The 19,123-nt window shown below is 61.1% G+C and overlaps 1 protein-coding gene across 1 annotated transcript in view; it reads right to left on the bottom strand.

The window, feature by feature from the left end:
* The window catches only part of LOC139532997 (protein diaphanous homolog 3-like), a 187,682-nt gene that overhangs the window by 25,750 nt on the left and 142,809 nt on the right, over window positions 1–19,123 (bottom strand). The window lies entirely within an intron of this gene.

The raw sequence follows: 19,123 nt of genomic DNA, 5'->3' as shown, positions 1-19,123 counted from the left end.
TGTGAGGAGGGGGGAGGCTAGGGTAATGGACCAGGTGTGTGTGTGAGGAGGGGGGAGGCTAGGGTAATGGACCAGGTGTGTGTGTGAGGAGGGGGGAGGCTAGGGTAATGGACCAGGTGTGTGTGAGGAGGGGGGAGGCTAGGGTAATGGACCAGGTGTGTGTGTGAGGAGGGGGGAGGCTAGGGTAATGGACCAGGTGTGTGTGTGTGAGGAGGGGGGAGGCTAGGGTAATGGACCAGGTGTGTGTGTGTGAGGAGGGGGGAGGCTAGGGTAATGGACCAGGTGTGTGTGTGTGAGGAGGGGGGAGGCTAGGGTAATGGACCAGGTGTGTGTGTGAGGAGGGGGGAGGCTAGGGTAATGGACCAGGTGTGTGTGTGAGGAGGGGGGAGGCTAGGGTAATGGACCAGGTGTGTGTGTGAGGAGGGGGGAGGCTAGGGTAATGGACCAGGTGTGTGTGTGAGGAGGGGGGAGGCTAGGGTAATGGACCAGGTGTGTGTGTGTGAGGAGGGGGGAGGCTAGGGTAATGGACCAGGTGTGTGTGTGAGGAGGGGGGAGGCTAGGGTAATGGACCAGGTGTGTGTGTGAGGAAGGGGAGGCTAGGGTAATGGACCAGGTGTGTGTGTGAGGAGGGGGGAGGCTAGGGTAATGGACCAGGTGTGTGTGTGAGGAGGGGGGAGGCTAGGGTAATGGACCAGGTGTGTGTGTGAGGAGGGGGGAGGCTAGGGTAATGGACCAGGTGTGTGTGTGAGGAGGGGGGAGGCTAGGGTAATGGACCAGGTGTGTGTGTGAGGAGGGGGGAGGCTAGGGTAATGGACCAGGTGTGTGTGTGAGGAGGGGGGAGGCTAGGGTAATGGACCAGGTGTGTGTGTGAGGAGGGGGGAGGCTAGGGTAATGGACCAGGTGTGTGTGAGGAGGGGGGAGGCTAGGGTAATGGACCAGGTGTGTGTGTGAGGAGGGGGGAGGCTAGGGTAATGGACCAGGTGTGTGTGTGTGAGGAGGGGGGAGGCTAGGGTAATGGACCAGGTGTGTGTGTGAGGAGGGGGGAGGCTAGGGTAATGGACCAGGTGTGTGTGTGTGAGGAGGGGGGAGGCTAGGGTAATGGACCAGGTGTGTGTGTGAGGAGGGGGGAGGCTAGGGTAATGGACCAGGTGTGTGTGTGAGGAGGGGGGAGGCTAGGGTAATGGACCAGGTGTGTGTGTGAGGAGGGGGGAGGCTAGGGTAATGGACCAGGTGTGTGTGAGGAGGGGGGAGGCTAGGGTAATGGACCAGGTGTGTGTGTGAGGAGGGGGGAGGCTAGGGTAATGGACCAGGTGTGTGTGTGTGAGGAGGGGGGAGGCTAGGGTAATGGACCAGGTGTGTGTGTGTGAGGAGGGGGGAGGCTAGGGTAATGGACCAGGTGTGTGTGTGAGGAGGGGGGAGGCTAGGGTAATGGACCAGGTGTGTGTGTGAGGAGGGGGGAGGCTAGGGTAATGGACCAGGTGTGTGTGTGAGGAGGGGGGAGGCTAGGGTAATGGACCAGGTGTGTGTGTGAGGAGGGGGGAGGCTAGGGTAATGGACCAGGTGTGTGTGTGAGGAGGGGGGAGGCTAGGGTAATGGACCAGGTGTGTGTGTGAGGAGGGGGGAGGCTAGGGTAATGGACCAGGTGTGTGTGTGAGGAGGGGGGGGGCTAGGGTAATGGACCAGGTGTGTGTGTGAGGAGGGGGGAGGCTAGGGTAATGGACCAGGTGTGTGTGTGAGGAGGGGGGAGGCTAGGGTAATGGACCAGGTGTGTGTGAGGAGGGGGGAGGCTAGGGTAATGGACCAGGTGTGTGTGAGGAGGGGGGAGGCTAGGGTAATGGACCAGGTGTGTGTGAGGAGGGGGGAGGCTAGGGTAATGGACCAGGTGTGTGTGAGGAGGGGGGAGGCTAGGGTAATGGACCAGGTGTGTGTGAGGAGGGGGGAGGCTAGGGTAATGGACCAGGTGTGTGTGAGGAGGGGGGGGCTAGGGTAATGGACCAGGTGTGTGTGTGAGGAGGGGGGGGCTAGGGTAATGGACCAGGTGTGTGTGTGTGTGTGAGGAGGGGGGAGGCTAGGGTAATGGACCAGGTGTGTGTGTGAGGAGGGGGGGCTAGGGTAATGGACCAGGTGTGTGTGAGGGGGGAGGCTAGGGTAATGGACCAGGTGTGTGTGAGGAGGGGGGGCTAGGGTAATGGACCAGGTGTGTGTGAGGAGGGGGGAGGCTAGGGTAATGGACCAGGTGTGTGTGAGGAGGGGGGCTAGGGTAATGGACCAGGTGTGTGTGTGAGGAGGGGGGGGGCTAGGGTAATGGGCCAGGTGTGTGTGTGTGTGAGGAGGGGGGAGGCTAGGGTAATGGACCAGGTGTGTGTGTGAGGAAGGGGGGGCTAGGGTAATGGACCAGGTGTGTGTGTGTGTGGAGGGGGGAGGCTAGGGTAATGGACCAGGTGTGTGTGTGTGTGAGGAGGGGGGAGGCTAGGGTAATGGACCAGGTGTGTGTGTGAGGAGGGGGGAGGCTAGGGTAATGGACCAGGTGTGTGTGTGAGGAGGGGGGAGGCTAGGGTAATGGACCAGGTGTGTGTGTGAGGAGGGGGGAGGCTAGGGTAATGGACCAGGTGTGTGTGTGAGGAGGGGGGAGGCTAGGGTAATGGACCAGGTGTGTGTGTGAGGAGGGGGGGGCTAGGGTAATGGACCAGGTGTGTGTGTGTGAGGAGGGGGGAGGCTAGGGTAATGGACCAGGTGTGTGTGTGTGAGGAGGGGGGAGGCTAGGGTAATGGACCAGGTGTGTGTGTGTGTGGAGGGGGGAGGCTAGGGTAATGGACCAGGTGTGTGTGTGTGTGAGGAGGGGGGAGGCTAGGGTAATGGACCAGGTGTGTGTGTGTGTGAGGAGGGGGGAGGCTAGGGTAATGGACCAGGTGTGTGTGTGAGGAGGGGGGAGGCTAGGGTAATGGACCAGGTGTGTGTGTGAGGAGGGGGGAGGCTAGGGTAATGGACCAGGTGTGTGTGTGAGGAGGGGGGAGGCTAGGGTAATGGACCAGGTGTGTGTGTGAGGAGGGGGGGGCTAGGGTAATGGACCAGGTGTGTGTGTGTGAGGAGGGGGGAGGCTAGGGTAATGGACCAGGTGTGTGTGTGTGAGGAGGGGGGAGGCTAGGGTAATGGACCAGGTGTGTGTGAGGAGGGGGGAGGCTAGGGTAATGGACCAGGTGTGTGTGAGGAGGGGGGAGGCTAGGGTAATGGACCAGGTGTGTGTGAGGAGGGGGGAGGCTAGGGTAATGGACCAGGTGTGTGTGAGGAGGGGGGAGGCTAGGGTAATGGACCAGGTGTGTGTGAGGAGGGGGGAGGCTAGGGTAATGGACCAGGTGTGTGTGAGGAGGGGGGGGCTAGGGTAATGGACCAGGTGTGTGTGTGAGGAGGGGGGGCTAGGGTAATGGACCAGGTGTGTGTGTGTGTGAGGAGGGGGGAGGCTAGGGTAATGGACCAGGTGTGTGTGTGAGGAGGGGGGGGCTAGGGTAATGGACCAGGTGTGTGTGAGGAGGGGGAGGCTAGGGTAATGGACCAGGTGTGTGTGAGGAGGGGGGAGGCTAGGGTAATGGACCAGGTGTGTGTGAGGAGGGGGGGGCTAGGGTAATGGACCAGGTGTGTGTGTGAGGAGGGGGGCTAGGGTAATGGACCAGGTGTGTGTGTGTGTGAGGAGGGGGGAGGCTAGGGTAATGGACCAGGTGTGTGTGTGAGGAGGGGGGGCTAGGGTAATGGACCAGGTGTGTGTGAGGAGGGGGGAGGCTAGGGTAATGGACCAGGTGTGTGTGAGGAGGGGGGGGCTAGGGTAATGGACCAGGTGTGTGTGAGGAGGGGGGAGGCTAGGGTAATGGACCAGGTGTGTGTGTGAGGAGGGGGGGGCTAGGGTAATGGGCCAGGTGTGTGTGTGTGTGAGGAGGGGGGAGGCTAGGGTAATGGACCAGGTGTGTGTGTGAGGAGGGGGGGCTAGGGTAATGGACCAGGTGTGTGTGTGTGTGGAGGGGGGAGGCTAGGGTAATGGACCAGGTGTGTGTGTGTGTGAGGAGGGGGGAGGCTAGGGTAATGGACCAGGTGTGTGTGTGAGGAGGGGGGAGGCTAGGGTAATGGACCAGGTGTGTGTGTGAGGAGGGGGGAGGCTAGGGTAATGGACCAGGTGTGTGTGTGAGGAGGGGGGGGCTAGGGTAATGGACCAGGTGTGTGTGTGTGAGGAGGGGGGAGGCTAGGGTAATGGACCAGGTGTGTGTGTGTGAGGAGGGGGGAGGCTAGGGTAATGGACCAGGTGTGTGTGAGGAGGGGGGAGGCTAGGGTAATGGACCAGGTGTGTGTGAGGAGGGGGGAGGCTAGGGTAATGGACCAGGTGTGTGTGAGGAGGGGGGAGGCTAGGGTAATGGACCAGGTGTGTGTGAGGAGGGGGGAGGCTAGGGTAATGGACCAGGTGTGTGTGAGGAGGGGGGAGGCTAGGGTAATGGACCAGGTGTGTGTGAGGAGGGGGGGGCTAGGGTAATGGACCAGGTGTGTGTGTGAGGAGGGGGGGGCTAGGGTAATGGACCAGGTGTGTGTGTGTGTGAGGAGGGGGGAGGCTAGGGTAATGGACCAGGTGTGTGTGTGAGGAGGGGGGGGCTAGGGTAATGGACCAGGTGTGTGTGAGGAGGGGGGAGGCTAGGGTAATGGACCAGGTGTGTGTGAGGAGGGGGGGGCTAGGGTAATGGACCAGGTGTGTGTGAGGAGGGGGGAGGCTAGGGTAATGGACCAGGTGTGTGTGAGGAGGGGGGGGCTAGGGTAATGGACCAGGTGTGTGTGTGAGGAGGGGGGGGCTAGGGTAATGGGCCAGGTGTGTGTGTGTGTGAGGAGGGGGGAGGCTAGGGTAATGGACCAGGTGTGTGTGTGAGGAGGGGGGGGCTAGGGTAATGGACCAGGTGTGTGTGTGTGTGGAGGGGGGAGGCTAGGGTAATGGACCAGGTGTGTGTGTGTGTGAGGAGGGGGGAGGCTAGGGTAATGGACCAGGTGTGTGTGTGAGGAGGGGGGAGGCTAGGGTAATGGACCAGGTGTGTGTGTGAGGAGGGGGAGGCTAGGGTAATGGACCAGGTGTGTGTGTGAGGAGGGGGGAGGCTAGGGTAATGGACCAGGTGTGTGTGTGAGGAGGGGGGAGGCTAGGGTAATGGACCAGGTGTGTGTGTGAGGAGGGGGGGGCTAGGGTAATGGACCAGGTGTGTGTGTGTGAGGAGGGGGGAGGCTAGGGTAATGGACCAGGTGTGTGTGTGTGAGGAGGGGGAGGCTAGGGTAATGGACCAGGTGTGTGTGTGTGTGGAGGGGGGAGGCTAGGGTAATGGACCAGGTGTGTGTGTGTGTGAGGAGGGGGGAGGCTAGGGTAATGGACCAGGTGTGTGTGTGAGGAGGGGGGAGGCTAGGGTAATGGACCAGGTGTGTGTGTGAGGAGGGGGGAGGCTAGGGTAATGGACCAGGTGTGTGTGTGAGGAGGGGGGAGGCTAGGGTAATGGACCAGGTGTGTGTGTGAGGAGGGGGGAGGCTAGGGTAATGGACCAGGTGTGTGTGTGAGGAGGGGGGGGCTAGGGTAATGGACCAGGTGTGTGTGTGTGAGGAGGGGGAGGCTAGGGTAATGGACCAGGTGTGTGTGTGTGAGGAGGGGGGAGGCTAGGGTAATGGACCAGGTGTGTGTGAGGAGGGGGGAGGCTAGGGTAATGGACCAGGTGTGTGTGAGGAGGGGGGAGGCTAGGGTAATGGACCAGGTGTGTGTGAGGAGGGGGGAGGCTAGGGTAATGGACCAGGTGTGTGTGAGGAGGGGGGAGGCTAGGGTAATGGACCAGGTGTGTGTGAGGAGGGGGGAGGCTAGGGTAATGGACCAGGTGTGTGTGAGGAGGGGGGGCTAGGGTAATGGACCAGGTGTGTGTGTGAGGAGGGGGGGGCTAGGGTAATGGACCAGGTGTGTGTGTGTGTGAGGAGGGGGGAGGCTAGGGTAATGGACCAGGTGTGTGTGTGAGGAGGGGGGGGCTAGGGTAATGGACCAGGTGTGTGTGAGGAGGGGGGAGGCTAGGGTAATGGACCAGGTGTGTGTGAGGAGGGGGGAGGCTAGGGTAATGGACCAGGTGTGTGTGAGGAGGGGGGGGCTAGGGTAATGGACCAGGTGTGTGTGTGAGGAGGGGGGGGCTAGGGTAATGGACCAGGTGTGTGTGTGTGTGAGGAGGGGGGAGGCTAGGGTAATGGACCAGGTGTGTGTGTGAGGAGGGGGGGGCTAGGGTAATGGACCAGGTGTGTGTGAGGAGGGGGAGGCTAGGGTAATGGACCAGGTGTGTGTGAGGAGGGGGGGGCTAGGGTAATGGACCAGGTGTGTGTGAGGAGGGGGGAGGCTAGGGTAATGGGCCAGGTGTGTGTGTGAGGAGGGGGGGGCTAGGGTAATGGGCCAGGTGTGTGTGTGTGTGAGGAGGGGGGAGGCTAGGGTAATGGACCAGGTGTGTGTGTGAGGAGGGGGGGGCTAGGGTAATGGACCAGGTGTGTGTGTGTGTGGAGGGGGGAGGCTAGGGTAATGGACCAGGTGTGTGTGTGTGTGAGGAGGGGGGAGGCTAGGGTAATGGACCAGGTGTGTGTGTGAGGAGGGGGGAGGCTAGGGTAATGGACCAGGTGTGTGTGTGAGGAGGGGGGAGGCTAGGGTAATGGACCAGGTGTGTGTGTGAGGAGGGGGGGGCTAGGGTAATGGACCAGGTGTGTGTGTGTGAGGAGGGGGGAGGCTAGGGTAATGGACCAGGTGTGTGTGTGTGAGGAGGGGGGAGGCTAGGGTAATGGACCAGGTGTGTGTGAGGAGGGGGGAGGCTAGGGTAATGGACCAGGTGTGTGTGAGGAGGGGGGAGGCTAGGGTAATGGACCAGGTGTGTGTGAGGAGGGGGGAGGCTAGGGTAATGGACCAGGTGTGTGTGAGGAGGGGGGAGGCTAGGGTAATGGACCAGGTGTGTGTGAGGAGGGGGGAGGCTAGGGTAATGGACCAGGTGTGTGTGAGGAGGGGGGCTAGGGTAATGGACCAGGTGTGTGTGTGAGGAGGGGGGGGCTAGGGTAATGGACCAGGTGTGTGTGTGTGTGAGGAGGGGGAGGCTAGGGTAATGGACCAGGTGTGTGTGTGAGGAGGGGGGGGCTAGGGTAATGGACCAGGTGTGTGTGAGGAGGGGGGAGGCTAGGGTAATGGACCAGGTGTGTGTGAGGAGGGGGGGCTAGGGTAATGGACCAGGTGTGTGTGAGGAGGGGGGAGGCTAGGGTAATGGACCAGGTGTGTGTGTGAGGAGGGGGGCTAGGGTAATGGGCCAGGTGTGTGTGTGTGTGAGGAGGGGGGAGGCTAGGGTAATGGACCAGGTGTGTGTGTGAGGAGGGGGGAGGCTAGGGTAATGGACCAGGTGTGTGTGTGAGGAGGGGGAGGCTAGGGTAATGGACCAGGTGTGTGTGTGAGGAGGGGGGAGGCTAGGGTAATGGACCAGGTGTGTGTGTGAGGAGGGGGGAGGCTAGGGTAATGGACCAGGTGTGTGTGTGAGGAGGGGGGGGGCTAGGGTAATGGACCAGGTGTGTGTGTGTGAGGAGGGGGGAGGCTAGGGTAATGGACCAGGTGTGTGTGTGTGAGGAGGGGGGAGGCTAGGGTAATGGACCAGGTGTGTGTGTGTGTGGAGGGGGGAGGCTAGGGTAATGGACCAGGTGTGTGTGTGTGTGAGGAGGGGGGAGGCTAGGGTAATGGACCAGGTGTGTGTGTGAGGAGGGGGGAGGCTAGGGTAATGGACCAGGTGTGTGTGTGAGGAGGGGGAGGCTAGGGTAATGGACCAGGTGTGTGTGTGAGGAGGGGGGAGGCTAGGGTAATGGACCAGGTGTGTGTGTGAGGAGGGGGGAGGCTAGGGTAATGGACCAGGTGTGTGTGTGAGGAGGGGGGGGCTAGGGTAATGGACCAGGTGTGTGTGTGTGAGGAGGGGGGAGGCTAGGGTAATGGACCAGGTGTGTGTGTGTGAGGAGGGGGGAGGCTAGGGTAATGGACCAGGTGTGTGTGAGGAGGGGGGAGGCTAGGGTAATGGACCAGGTGTGTGTGAGGAGGGGGAGGCTAGGGTAATGGACCAGGTGTGTGTGAGGAGGGGGGAGGCTAGGGTAATGGACCAGGTGTGTGTGAGGAGGGGGGAGGCTAGGGTAATGGACCAGGTGTGTGTGAGGAGGGGGGAGGCTAGGGTAATGGACCAGGTGTGTGTGAGGAGGGGGGGGCTAGGGTAATGGACCAGGTGTGTGTGTGAGGAGGGGGGGGCTAGGGTAATGGACCAGGTGTGTGTGTGTGTGAGGAGGGGGGAGGCTAGGGTAATGGACCAGGTGTGTGTGTGAGGAGGGGGGGGCTAGGGTAATGGACCAGGTGTGTGTGAGGAGGGGGGAGGCTAGGGTAATGGACCAGGTGTGTGTGAGGAGGGGGGAGGCTAGGGTAATGGACCAGGTGTGTGTGAGGAGGGGGGGGCTAGGGTAATGGACCAGGTGTGTGTGTGAGGAGGGGGGGGCTAGGGTAATGGACCAGGTGTGTGTGTGTGTGAGGAGGGGGGAGGCTAGGGTAATGGACCAGGTGTGTGTGTGAGGAGGGGGGGCTAGGGTAATGGACCAGGTGTGTGTGAGGAGGGGGGAGGCTAGGGTAATGGACCAGGTGTGTGTGAGGAGGGGGGGGCTAGGGTAATGGACCAGGTGTGTGTGAGGAGGGGGGAGGCTAGGGTAATGGACCAGGTGTGTGTGTGAGGAGGGGGGGGCTAGGGTAATGGGCCAGGTGTGTGTGTGTGTGAGGAGGGGGGAGGCTAGGGTAATGGACCAGGTGTGTGTGTGAGGAGGGGGGGGCTAGGGTAATGGACCAGGTGTGTGTGTGTGTGGAGGGGGGAGGCTAGGGTAATGGACCAGGTGTGTGTGTGTGTGAGGAGGGGGGAGGCTAGGGTAATGGACCAGGTGTGTGTGTGAGGAGGGGGGAGGCTAGGGTAATGGACCAGGTGTGTGTGTGAGGAGGGGGGAGGCTAGGGTAATGGACCAGGTGTGTGTGTGAGGAGGGGGGGGCTAGGGTAATGGACCAGGTGTGTGTGTGTGAGGAGGGGGGAGGCTAGGGTAATGGACCAGGTGTGTGTGTGTGAGGAGGGGGGAGGCTAGGGTAATGGACCAGGTGTGTGTGAGGAGGGGGGAGGCTAGGGTAATGGACCAGGTGTGTGTGAGGAGGGGGGAGGCTAGGGTAATGGACCAGGTGTGTGTGAGGAGGGGGAGGCTAGGGTAATGGACCAGGTGTGTGTGAGGAGGGGGGAGGCTAGGGTAATGGACCAGGTGTGTGTGAGGAGGGGGGAGGCTAGGGTAATGGACCAGGTGTGTGTGAGGAGGGGGGGGCTAGGGTAATGGACCAGGTGTGTGTGTGAGGAGGGGGGGGCTAGGGTAATGGACCAGGTGTGTGTGTGTGTGAGGAGGGGGGAGGCTAGGGTAATGGACCAGGTGTGTGTGTGAGGAGGGGGGGGCTAGGGTAATGGACCAGGTGTGTGTGAGGAGGGGGGAGGCTAGGGTAATGGACCAGGTGTGTGTGAGGAGGGGGGAGGCTAGGGTAATGGACCAGGTGTGTGTGAGGAGGGGGGAGGCTAGGGTAATGGACCAGGTGTGTGTGTGAGGAGGGGGGGGCTAGGGTAATGGGCCAGGTGTGTGTGTGTGTGAGGAGGGGGGAGGCTAGGGTAATGGACCAGGTGTGTGTGTGAGGAGGGGGGGGCTAGGGTAATGGACCAGGTGTGTGTGTGTGTGGAGGGGGGAGGCTAGGGTAATGGACCAGGTGTGTGTGTGTGTGAGGAGGGGGGAGGCTAGGGTAATGGACCAGGTGTGTGTGTGAGGAGGGGGGAGGCTAGGGTAATGGACCAGGTGTGTGTGTGAGGAGGGGGGAGGCTAGGGTAATGGACCAGGTGTGTGTGTGAGGAGGGGGGGGGCTAGGGTAATGGACCAGGTGTGTGTGTGAGGAGGGGGGAGGCTAGGGTAATGGACCAGGTGTGTGTGTGAGGAGGGGGGAGGCTAGGGTAATGGACCAGGTGTGTGTGTGAGGAGGGGGGAGGCTAGGGTAATGGACCAGGTGTGTGTGTGAGGAGGGGGGAGGCTAGGGTAATGGACCAGGTGTGTGTGTGTGTGAGGAGGGGGGAGGCTAGGGTAATGGACCAGGTGTGTGTGAGGAGGGGGGAGGCTAGGGTAATGGACCAGGTGTGTGTGTGTGTGAGGAGGGGGGAGGCTAGGGTAATGGACCAGGTGTGTGTGTGAGGAGGGGGGAGGCTAGGGTAATGGACCAGGTGTGTGTGTGAGGAGGGGGGAGGCTAGGGTAATGGACCAGGTGTGTGTGTGAGGAGGGGGAGGCTAGGGTAATGGACCAGGTGTGTGTGTGAGGAGGGGGGAGGCTAGGGTAATGGACCAGGTGTGTGTGTGAGGAGGGGGGAGGCTAGGGTAATGGACCAGGTGTGTGTGTGAGGAGGGGGGAGGCTAGGGTAATGGACCAGGTGTGTGTGTGAGGAGGGGGGAGGCTAGGGTAATGGACCAGGTGTGTGTGAGGAGGGGGGAGGCTAGGGTAATGGACCAGGTGTGTGTGTGAGGAGGGGGGAGGCTAGGGTAATGGACCAGGTGTGTGTGTGTGAGGAGGGGGGAGGCTAGGGTAATGGACCAGGTGTGTGTGTGAGGAGGGGGGAGGCTAGGGTAATGGACCAGGTGTGTGTGTGAGGAGGGGGGAGGCTAGGGTAATGGACCAGGTGTGTGTGTGAGGAGGGGGGAGGCTAGGGTAATGGACCAGGTGTGTGTGTGAGGAGGGGGAGGCTAGGGTAATGGACCAGGTGTGTGTGTGAGGAGGGGGGAGGCTAGGGTAATGGACCAGGTGTGTGTGTGAGGAGGGGGGGGGCTAGGGTAATGGACCAGGTGTGTGTGTGAGGAGGGGGGAGGCTAGGGTAATGGACCAGGTGTGTGTGTGAGGAGGGGGGAGGCTAGGGTAATGGACCAGGTGTGTGTGTGTGTGGAGGGGGGAGGCTAGGGTAATGGACCAGGTGTGTGTGAGGAGGGGGGAGGCTAGGGTAATGGACCAGGTGTGTGTGAGGAGGGGGGAGGCTAGGGTAATGGACCAGGTGTGTGTGTGTGTGGAGGGGGGAGGCTAGGGTAATGGACCAGGTGTGTGTGAGGAGGGGGGAGGCTAGGGTAATGGACCAGGTGTGTGTGTGAGGAGGGGGGAGGCTAGGGTAATGGACCAGGTGTGTGTGAGGAGGGGGGAGGCTAGGGTAATGGACCAGGTGTGTGTGTGAGGAGGGGGGAGGCTAGGGTAATGGACCAGGTGTGTGTGTGAGGAGGGGGGAGGCTAGGGTAATGGACCAGGTGTGTGTGTGAGGAGGGGGAGGCTAGGGTAATGGACCAGGTGTGTGTGAGGAGGGGGGAGGCTAGGGTAATGGACCAGGTGTGTGTGTGAGGAGGGGGGAGGCTAGGGTAATGGACCAGGTGTGTGTGTGTGAGGAGGGGGAGGCTAGGGTAATGGACCAGGTGTGTGTGTGTGAGGAGGGGGGAGGCTAGGGTAATGGACCAGGTGTGTGTGTGTGAGGAGGGGGGAGGCTAGGGTAATGGACCAGGTGTGTGTGTGAGGAGGGGGGAGGCTAGGGTAATGGACCAGGTGTGTGTGTGAGGAGGGGGGAGGCTAGGGTAATGGACCAGGTGTGTGTGTGAGGAGGGGGGAGGCTAGGGTAATGGACCAGGTGTGTGTGTGAGGAGGGGGGAGGCTAGGGTAATGGACCAGGTGTGTGTGTGAGGAGGGGGGAGGCTAGGGTAATGGACCAGGTGTGTGTGTGAGGAGGGGGGAGGCTAGGGTAATGGACCAGGTGTGTGTGTGAGGAGGGGGGGGGCTAGGGTAATGGACCAGGTGTGTGTGTGAGGAGGGGGGAGGCTAGGGTAATGGACCAGGTGTGTGTGTGAGGAGGGGGGAGGCTAGGGTAATGGACCAGGTGTGTGTGTGAGGAGGGGGGCGGCTAGGGTAATGGACCAGGTGTGTGTGTGAGGAGGGGGGAGGCTAGGGTAATGGACCAGGCAGTGTGTGAGGAGGGGGGAGGCTAGGGTAATGGACCAGGTGTGTGTGTGAGGAGGGGGGAGGCTAGGGTAATGGACCAGGCAGTGTGTGAGGAGGGGGGAGGCTAGGGTAATGGACCAGGTGTGTGTGTGAGGAGGGGGGAGGCTAGGGTAATGGACCAGGTGTGTGTGTGAGGAGGGGGGCGGCTAGGGTAATGGACCAGGTGTGTGTGTGAGGAGGGGGGAGGCTAGGGTAATGGACCAGGCAGTGTGTGAGGAGGGGGGAGGCTAGGGTAATGGACCAGGTGTGTGTGTGAGGAGGGGGGAGGCTAGGGTAATGGACCAGGCAGTGTGTGAGGAGGGGGGAGGCTAGGGTAATGGACCAGGTGTGTGTGTGAGGAGGGGGGAGGCTAGGGTAATGGACCAGGTGTGTGTGTGTGAGGAGGGGGGGGCTAGGGTAATGGACCAGGTGTGTGTGTGTGAGGAGGGGGGAGGCTAGGGTAATGGACCAGGTGTGTGTGTGAGGAGGGGGGAGGCTAGGGTAATGGACCAGGCAGTGTGTGAGGAGGGGGGAGGCTAGGGTAATGGACCAGGTGTGTGTGTGAGGAGGGGGGAGGCTAGGGTAATGGACCAGGCAGTGTGTGAGGAGGGGGGAGGCTAGGGTAATGGACCAGGTGTGTGTGTGAGGAGGGGGGAGGCTAGGGTAATGGACCAGGCAGTGTGTGAGGAGGGGGGAGGCTAGGGTAATGGACCAGGTGTGTGTGTGAGGAGGGGGGAGGCTAGGGTAATGGACCAGGTGTGTGTGTGTGAGGAGGGGGGGGCTAGGGTAATGGACCAGGTGTGTGTGTGTGAGGAGGGGGGAGGCTAGGGTAATGGACCAGGTGTGTGTGTGAGGAGGGGGGAGGCTAGGGTAATGGACCAGGTGTGTGTGTGTGAGGAGGGGGGGGCTAGGGTAATGGACCAGGTGTGTGTGTGAGGAGGGGGGAGGCTAGGGTAATGGACCAGGTGTGTGTGTGTGAGGAGGGGGGGGCTAGGGTAATGGACCAGGTGTGTGTGTGTGAGGAGGGGGGAGGCTAGGGTAATGGACCAGGTGTGTGTGTGTGAGGAGGGGGGGGCTAGGGTAATGGACCAGGTGTGTGTGTGAGGAGGGGGGAGGCTAGGGTAATGGACCAGGTGTGTGTGTGTGAGGAGGGGGGGGCTAGGGTAATGGACCAGGTGTGTGTGTGAGGAGGGGGGAGGCTAGGGTAATGGACCAGGTGTGTGTGTGTGAGGAGGGGGGGGCTAGGGTAATGGACCAGGTGTGTGTGTGAGGAGGGGGAGGCTAGGGTAATGGACCAGGTGTGTGTGTGAGGAGGGGGGAGGCTAGGGTAATGGACCAGGTGTGTGTGTGTGAGGAGGGGGGAGGCTAGGGTAATGGACCAGGTGTGTGTGTGTGAGGAGGGGGGAGGCTAGGGTAATGGACCAGGTGTGTGTGTGAGGAGGGGGGAGGCTAGGGTAATGGACCAGGTGTGTGTGTGTGAGGAGGGGGGAGGCTAGGGTAATGGACCAGGTGTGTGTGTGTGGAGGGGGGAGGCTAGGGTAATGGACCAGGTGTGTGTGTGTGGAGGGGGGAGGCTAGGGTAATGGACCAGGTGTGTGTGTGTGGAGGGGGGGGGCTAGGGTAATGGACCAGGTGTGTGTGTGAGGAGGGGGGAGGCTAGGGTAATGGACCAGGTGTGTGTGTGTGAGGAGGGGGGGGCTAGGGTAATGGACCAGGTGTGTGTGTGAGGAGGGGGGAGGCTAGGGTAATGGACCAGGTGTGTGTGTGTGAGGAGGGGGGGGCTAGGGTAATGGACCAGGTGTGTGTGTGAGGAGGGGGAGGCTAGGGTAATGGACCAGGTGTGTGTGTGTGAGGAGGGGGGGCTAGGGTAATGGACCAGGTGTGTGTGTGAGGAGGGGGGAGGCTAGGGTAATGGACCAGGTGTGTGTGTGTGAGGAGGGGGGCTAGGGTAATGGACCAGGTGTGTGTGTGAGGAGGGGGAGGCTAGGGTAATGGACCAGGTGTGTGTGTGAGGAGGGGGGAGGCTAGGGTAATGGACCAGGTGTGTGTGTGTGAGGAGGGGGAGGCTAGGGTAATGGACCAGGTGTGTGTGTGAGGAGGGGGGAGGCTAGGGTAATGGACCAGGTGTGTGTGTGTGAGGAGGGGGAGGCTAGGGTAATGGACCAGGTGTGTGTGTGTGGAGGGGGGAGGCTAGGGTAATGGACCAGGTGTGTGTGTGTGGAGGGGGGAGGCTAGGGTAATGGACCAGGTGTGTGTGTGTGGAGGGGGGGGGCTAGGGTAATGGACCAGGTGTGTGTGTGAGGAGGGGGGAGGCTAGGGTAATGGACCAGGTGTGTGTGTGTGAGGAGGGGGGCTAGGGTAATGGACCAGGTGTGTGTGTGAGGAGGGGGGAGGCTAGGGTAATGGACCAGGTGTGTGTGTGTGAGGAGGGGGGGGCTAGGGTAATGGACCAGGTGTGTGTGTGAGGAGGGGGGAGGCTAGGGTAATGGACCAGGTGTGTGTGTGAGGAGGGGGGAGGCTAGGGTAATGGACCAGGTGTGTGTGTGAGGAGGGGGGAGGCTAGGGTAATGGACCAGGTGTGTGTGTGAGGAGGGGGAGGCTAGGGTAATGGACCAGGTGTGTGTGTGAGGAGGGGGGAGGCTAGGGTAATGGACCAGGTGTGTGTGTGAGGAGGGGGAGGCTAGGGTAATGGACCAGGTGGGTGTGTGAGGAGGGGGAGGCTAGGGTAATGGACCAGGTGTGTGTGTGTGAGGAGGGGGGGCTAGGGTAATGGACCAGGTGTGTGTGTGAGGAGGGGGGAGGCTAGGGTAATGGACCAGGTGTGTGTGTGTGAGGAGGGGGGAGGCTAGGGTAATGGACCAGGTGTGTGTGTGAGGAGGGGGGAGGCTAGGGTAATGGACCAGGTGTGTGTGTGAGGAGGGGGGAGGCTAGGGTAATGGACCAGGTGTGTGTGTGAGGAGGGGGAGGCTAGGGTAATGGACCAGGTGTGTGTGTGAGGAGGGGGGAGGCTAGGGTAATGGACCAGGTGTGTGTGTGAGGAGGGGGGAGGCTAGGGTAATGGACCAGGTGTGTGTGTGAGGAGGGGGGAGGCTAGGGTAATGGACCAGGTGTGTGTGTGAGGAGGGGGGAGGCTAGGGTAATGGACCAGGTGTGTGTGTGAGGAGGGGGGAGGCTAGGGTAATGGACCAGGTGTGTGTGTGAGGAGGGGGGAGGCTAGGGTAATGGACCAGGTGTGTGTGTGAGGAGGGGGGAGGCTAGGGTAATGGACCAGGTGTGTGTGTGAGGAGGGGGGAGGCTAGGGTAATGGACCAGGTGTGTGTGTGAGGAGGGGGGAGGCTAGGGTAATGGACCAGGTGTGTGTGTGAGGAGGGGGAGGCTAGGGTAATGGACCAGGTGTGTGTGTGTGAGGAGGGGGAGGCTAGGGTAATGGACCAGGTGTGTGTGTGAGGAGGGGGAGGCTAGGGTAATGGACCAGGTGTGTGTGTGTGAGGAGGGGGGAGGCTAGGGTAATGGACCAGGTGTGTGTGTGTGGAGGGGGGAGGCTAGGGTAATGGACCAGGTGTGTGTGTGTGGAGGGGGGGCTAGGGTAATGGACCAGGTGTGTGTGTGTGGAGGGGGGAGGCTAGGGTAATGGACCAGGTGTGTGTGTGTGTGAGGAGGGGGGAGGCTAGGGTAATGGACCAGGTGTGTGTGTGAGGAGGGGGAGGCTAGGGTAATGGACCAGGTGTGTGTGTGAGGAGGGGGGAGGCTAGGGTAATGGACCAGGTGTGTGTGTGAGGAGGGGGGAGGCTAGGGTAATGGACCAGGTGTGTGTGTGAGGAGGGGGGAGGCTAGGGTAATGGACCAGGTGTGTGTGTGAGGAGGGGGGAGGCTAGGGTAATGGACCAGGTGTGTGTGTGAGGAGGGGGAGGCTAGGGTAATGGACCAGGTGTGTGTGTGAGGAGGGGGGAGGCTAGGGTAATGGACCAGGTGTGTGTGTGAGGAGGGGGGAGGCTAGGGTAATGGACCAGGTGTGTGTGTGAGGAGGGGGGAGGCTAGGGTAATGGACCAGGTGTGTGTGAGGAGGGGGGAGGCTAGGGTAATGGACCAGGTGTGTGTGTGAGGAGGGGGGAGGCTAGGGTAATGGACCAGGTGTGTGTGTGAGGAGGGGGAGGCTAGGGTAATGGACCAGGTGTGTGTGTGTGTGAGGAGGGGGGAGGCTAGGGTAATGGACCAGGTGTGTGTGTGTGAGGAGGGGGAGGCTAGGGTAATGGACCAGGTGTGTGTGTGAGGAGGGGGGAGGCTAGGGTAATGGACCAGGTGTGTGTGAGGAGGGGGGAGGCTAGGGTAATGGACCAGGTGTGTGTGTGAGGAGGGGGGAGGCTAGGGTAATGGACCAGGCAGTGTGTGAGGAGGGGGGAGGCTAGGGTAATGGACCAGGTGTGTGTGTGAGGAGGGGGGAGGCTAGGGTAATGGACCAGGCAGTGTGTGAGGAGGGGGGAGGCTAGGGTAATGGACCAGGTGTGTGTGTGAGGAGGGGGGAGGCTAGGGTAATGGACCAGGCAGTGTGTGAGGAGGGGGGAGGCTAGGGTAATGGACCAGGTGTGTGTGTGAGGAGGGGGGAGGCTAGGGTAATGGACCAGGTGTGTGTGTGTGAGGAGGGGGGCTAGGGTAATGGACCAGGTGTGTGTGTGTGAGGAGGGGGGAGGCTAGGGTAATGGACCAGGTGTGTGTGTGAGGAGGGGGAGGCTAAGGTAATGGACCAGGTGTGTGTGTGTGAGGAGGGGGGGCTAGGGTAATGGACCAGGTGTGTGTGTGAGGAGGGGGGAGGCTAGGGTAATGGACCAGGTGTGTGTGTGTGAGGAGGGGGGGCTAGGGTAATGGACCAGGTGTGTGTGTGAGGAGGGGGGAGGCTAGGGTAATGGACCAGGTGTGTGTGTGTGAGGAGGGGGGGCTAGGGTAATGGACCAGGTGTGTGTGTGAGGAGGGGGAGGCTAGGGTAATGGACCAGGTGTGTGTGTGTGAGGAGGGGGGGGCTAGGGTAATGGACCAGGTGTGTGTGTGAGGAGGGGGGAGGCTAGGGTAATGGACCAGGTGTGTGTGTGAGGAGGGGGGAGGCTAGGGTAATGGACCAGGTGTGTGTGTGTGAGGAGGGGGAGGCTAGGGTAATGGACCAGGTGTGTGTGTGAGGAGGGGGGAGGCTAGGGTAATGGACCAGGTGTGTGTGTGTGAGGAGGGGGAGGCTAGGGTAATGGACCAGGTGTGTGTGTGTGGAGGGGGGAGGCTAGGGTAATGGACCAGGTGTGTGTGTGTGGAGGGGGGAGGCTAGGGTAATGGACCAGGTGTGTGTGTGTGGAGGGGGGAGGCTAGGGTAATGGACCAGGTGTGTGTGTGTGTGAGGAGGGGGGAGGCTAGGGTAATGGACCAGGTGTGTGTGTGAGGAGGGGGAGGCTAGGGTAATGGACCAGGTGTGTGTGTGAGGAGGGGGGAGGCTAGGGTAATGGACCAGGTGTGTGTGTGAGGAGGGGGGAGGCTAGGGTAATGGACCAGGTGTGTGTGTGAGGAGGGGGAGGCTAGGGTAATGGACCAGGTGTGTGTGTGAGGAGGGGGAGGCTAGGGTAATGGACCAGGTGTGTGTGTGAGGAGGGGGGAGGCTAGGGTAATGGACCAGGTGTGTGTGTGAGGAGGGGGGAGGCTAGGGTAATGGACCAGGTGTGTGTGTGAGGAGGGGGGAGGCTAGGGTAATGGACCAGGTGTGTGTGTGTGAGGAGGGGGGAGGCTAGGGTAATGGACCAGGTGTGTGTGTGAGGAGGGGGGAGGCTAGGGTAATGGACCAGGTGTGTGTGTGTGAGGAGGGGGAGGCTAGGGTAATGGACCAGGTGTGTGTGTGTGGAGGGGGGAGGCTAGGGTAATGGACCAGGTGTGTGTGTGTGGAGGGGGGAGGCTAGGGTAATGGACCAGGTGTGTGTGTGTGGAGGGGGGAGGCTAGGGTAATGGACCAGGTGTGTGTGTGTGTGAGGAGGGGGGAGGCTAGGGTAATGGACCAGGTGTGTGTGTGAGGAGGGGGGAGGCTAGGGTAATGGACCAGGTGTGTGTGTGAGGAGGGGGGAGGCTAGGGTAATGGACCAGGTGTGTGTGTGAGGAGGGGGGAGGCTAGGGTAATGGACCAGGTGTGTGTGTGAGGAGGGGGGAGGCTAGGGTAATGGACCAGGTGTGTGTGTGAGGAGGGGGGAGGCTAGGGTAATGGACCAGGTGTGTGTGTGAGGAGGGGGGAGGCTAGGGTAATGGACCAGGTGTGTGTGTGAGGAGGGGGGAGGCTAGGGTAATGGACCAGGTGTGTGTGTGAGGAGGGGGGAGGCTAGGGTAATGGACCAGGTGTGTGTGAGGAGGGGGGAGGCTAGGGTAATGGACCAGGTGTGTGTGTGAGGAGGGGGGAGGCTAGGGTAATGGACCAGGTGTGTGTGTGAGGAGGGGGAGGCTAGGGTAATGGACCAGGTGTGTGTGTGTGTGAGGAGGGGGGAGGCTAGGGTAATGGACCAGGTGTGTGTGTGTGTGAGGAGGGGGGAGGCTAGGGTAATGGACCAGGTGTGTGTGAGGAGGGGGGAGGCTAGGGTAATGGACCAGGTGTGTGTGTGAGGAGGGGGGAGGCTAGGGTAATGGACCAGGTGTGTGTGAGGAGGGGGGAGGCTAGGGTAATGGACCAGGTGTGTGTGTGAGGAGGGGGGAGGCTAGGGTAATGGACCAGGTGTGTGTGTGAGGAGGGGGGAGGCTAGGGTAATGGACCAGGTGTGTGTGTGTGTGAGGAGGGGGAGGCTAGGGTAATGGACCAGGTGTGTGTGTGTGTGAGGAGGGGGGAGGCTAGGGTAATGGACCAGGTGTGTGTGTGTGTGAGGAGGGGGGAGGCTAGGGTAATGGACCAGGTGTGTGTGTGTGTGAGGAGGGGGGAGGCTAGGGTAATGGACCAGGTGTGTGTGTGTGTGAGGAGGGGGGAGGCTAGGGTAATGGACCAGGTGTGTGTGTGTGTGTGTGTGTGTGTGTGTGTGTGTGTGTGTGTGT

The sequence above is a fragment of the Salvelinus alpinus genome, chromosome 10 (assembly GCF_045679555.1).
Source record: "Salvelinus alpinus chromosome 10, SLU_Salpinus.1, whole genome shotgun sequence".
NCBI lineage: Eukaryota > Metazoa > Chordata > Actinopteri > Salmoniformes > Salmonidae > Salvelinus > Salvelinus alpinus.
This window is presented reverse-complemented; position numbering and strand designations above follow the sequence as displayed.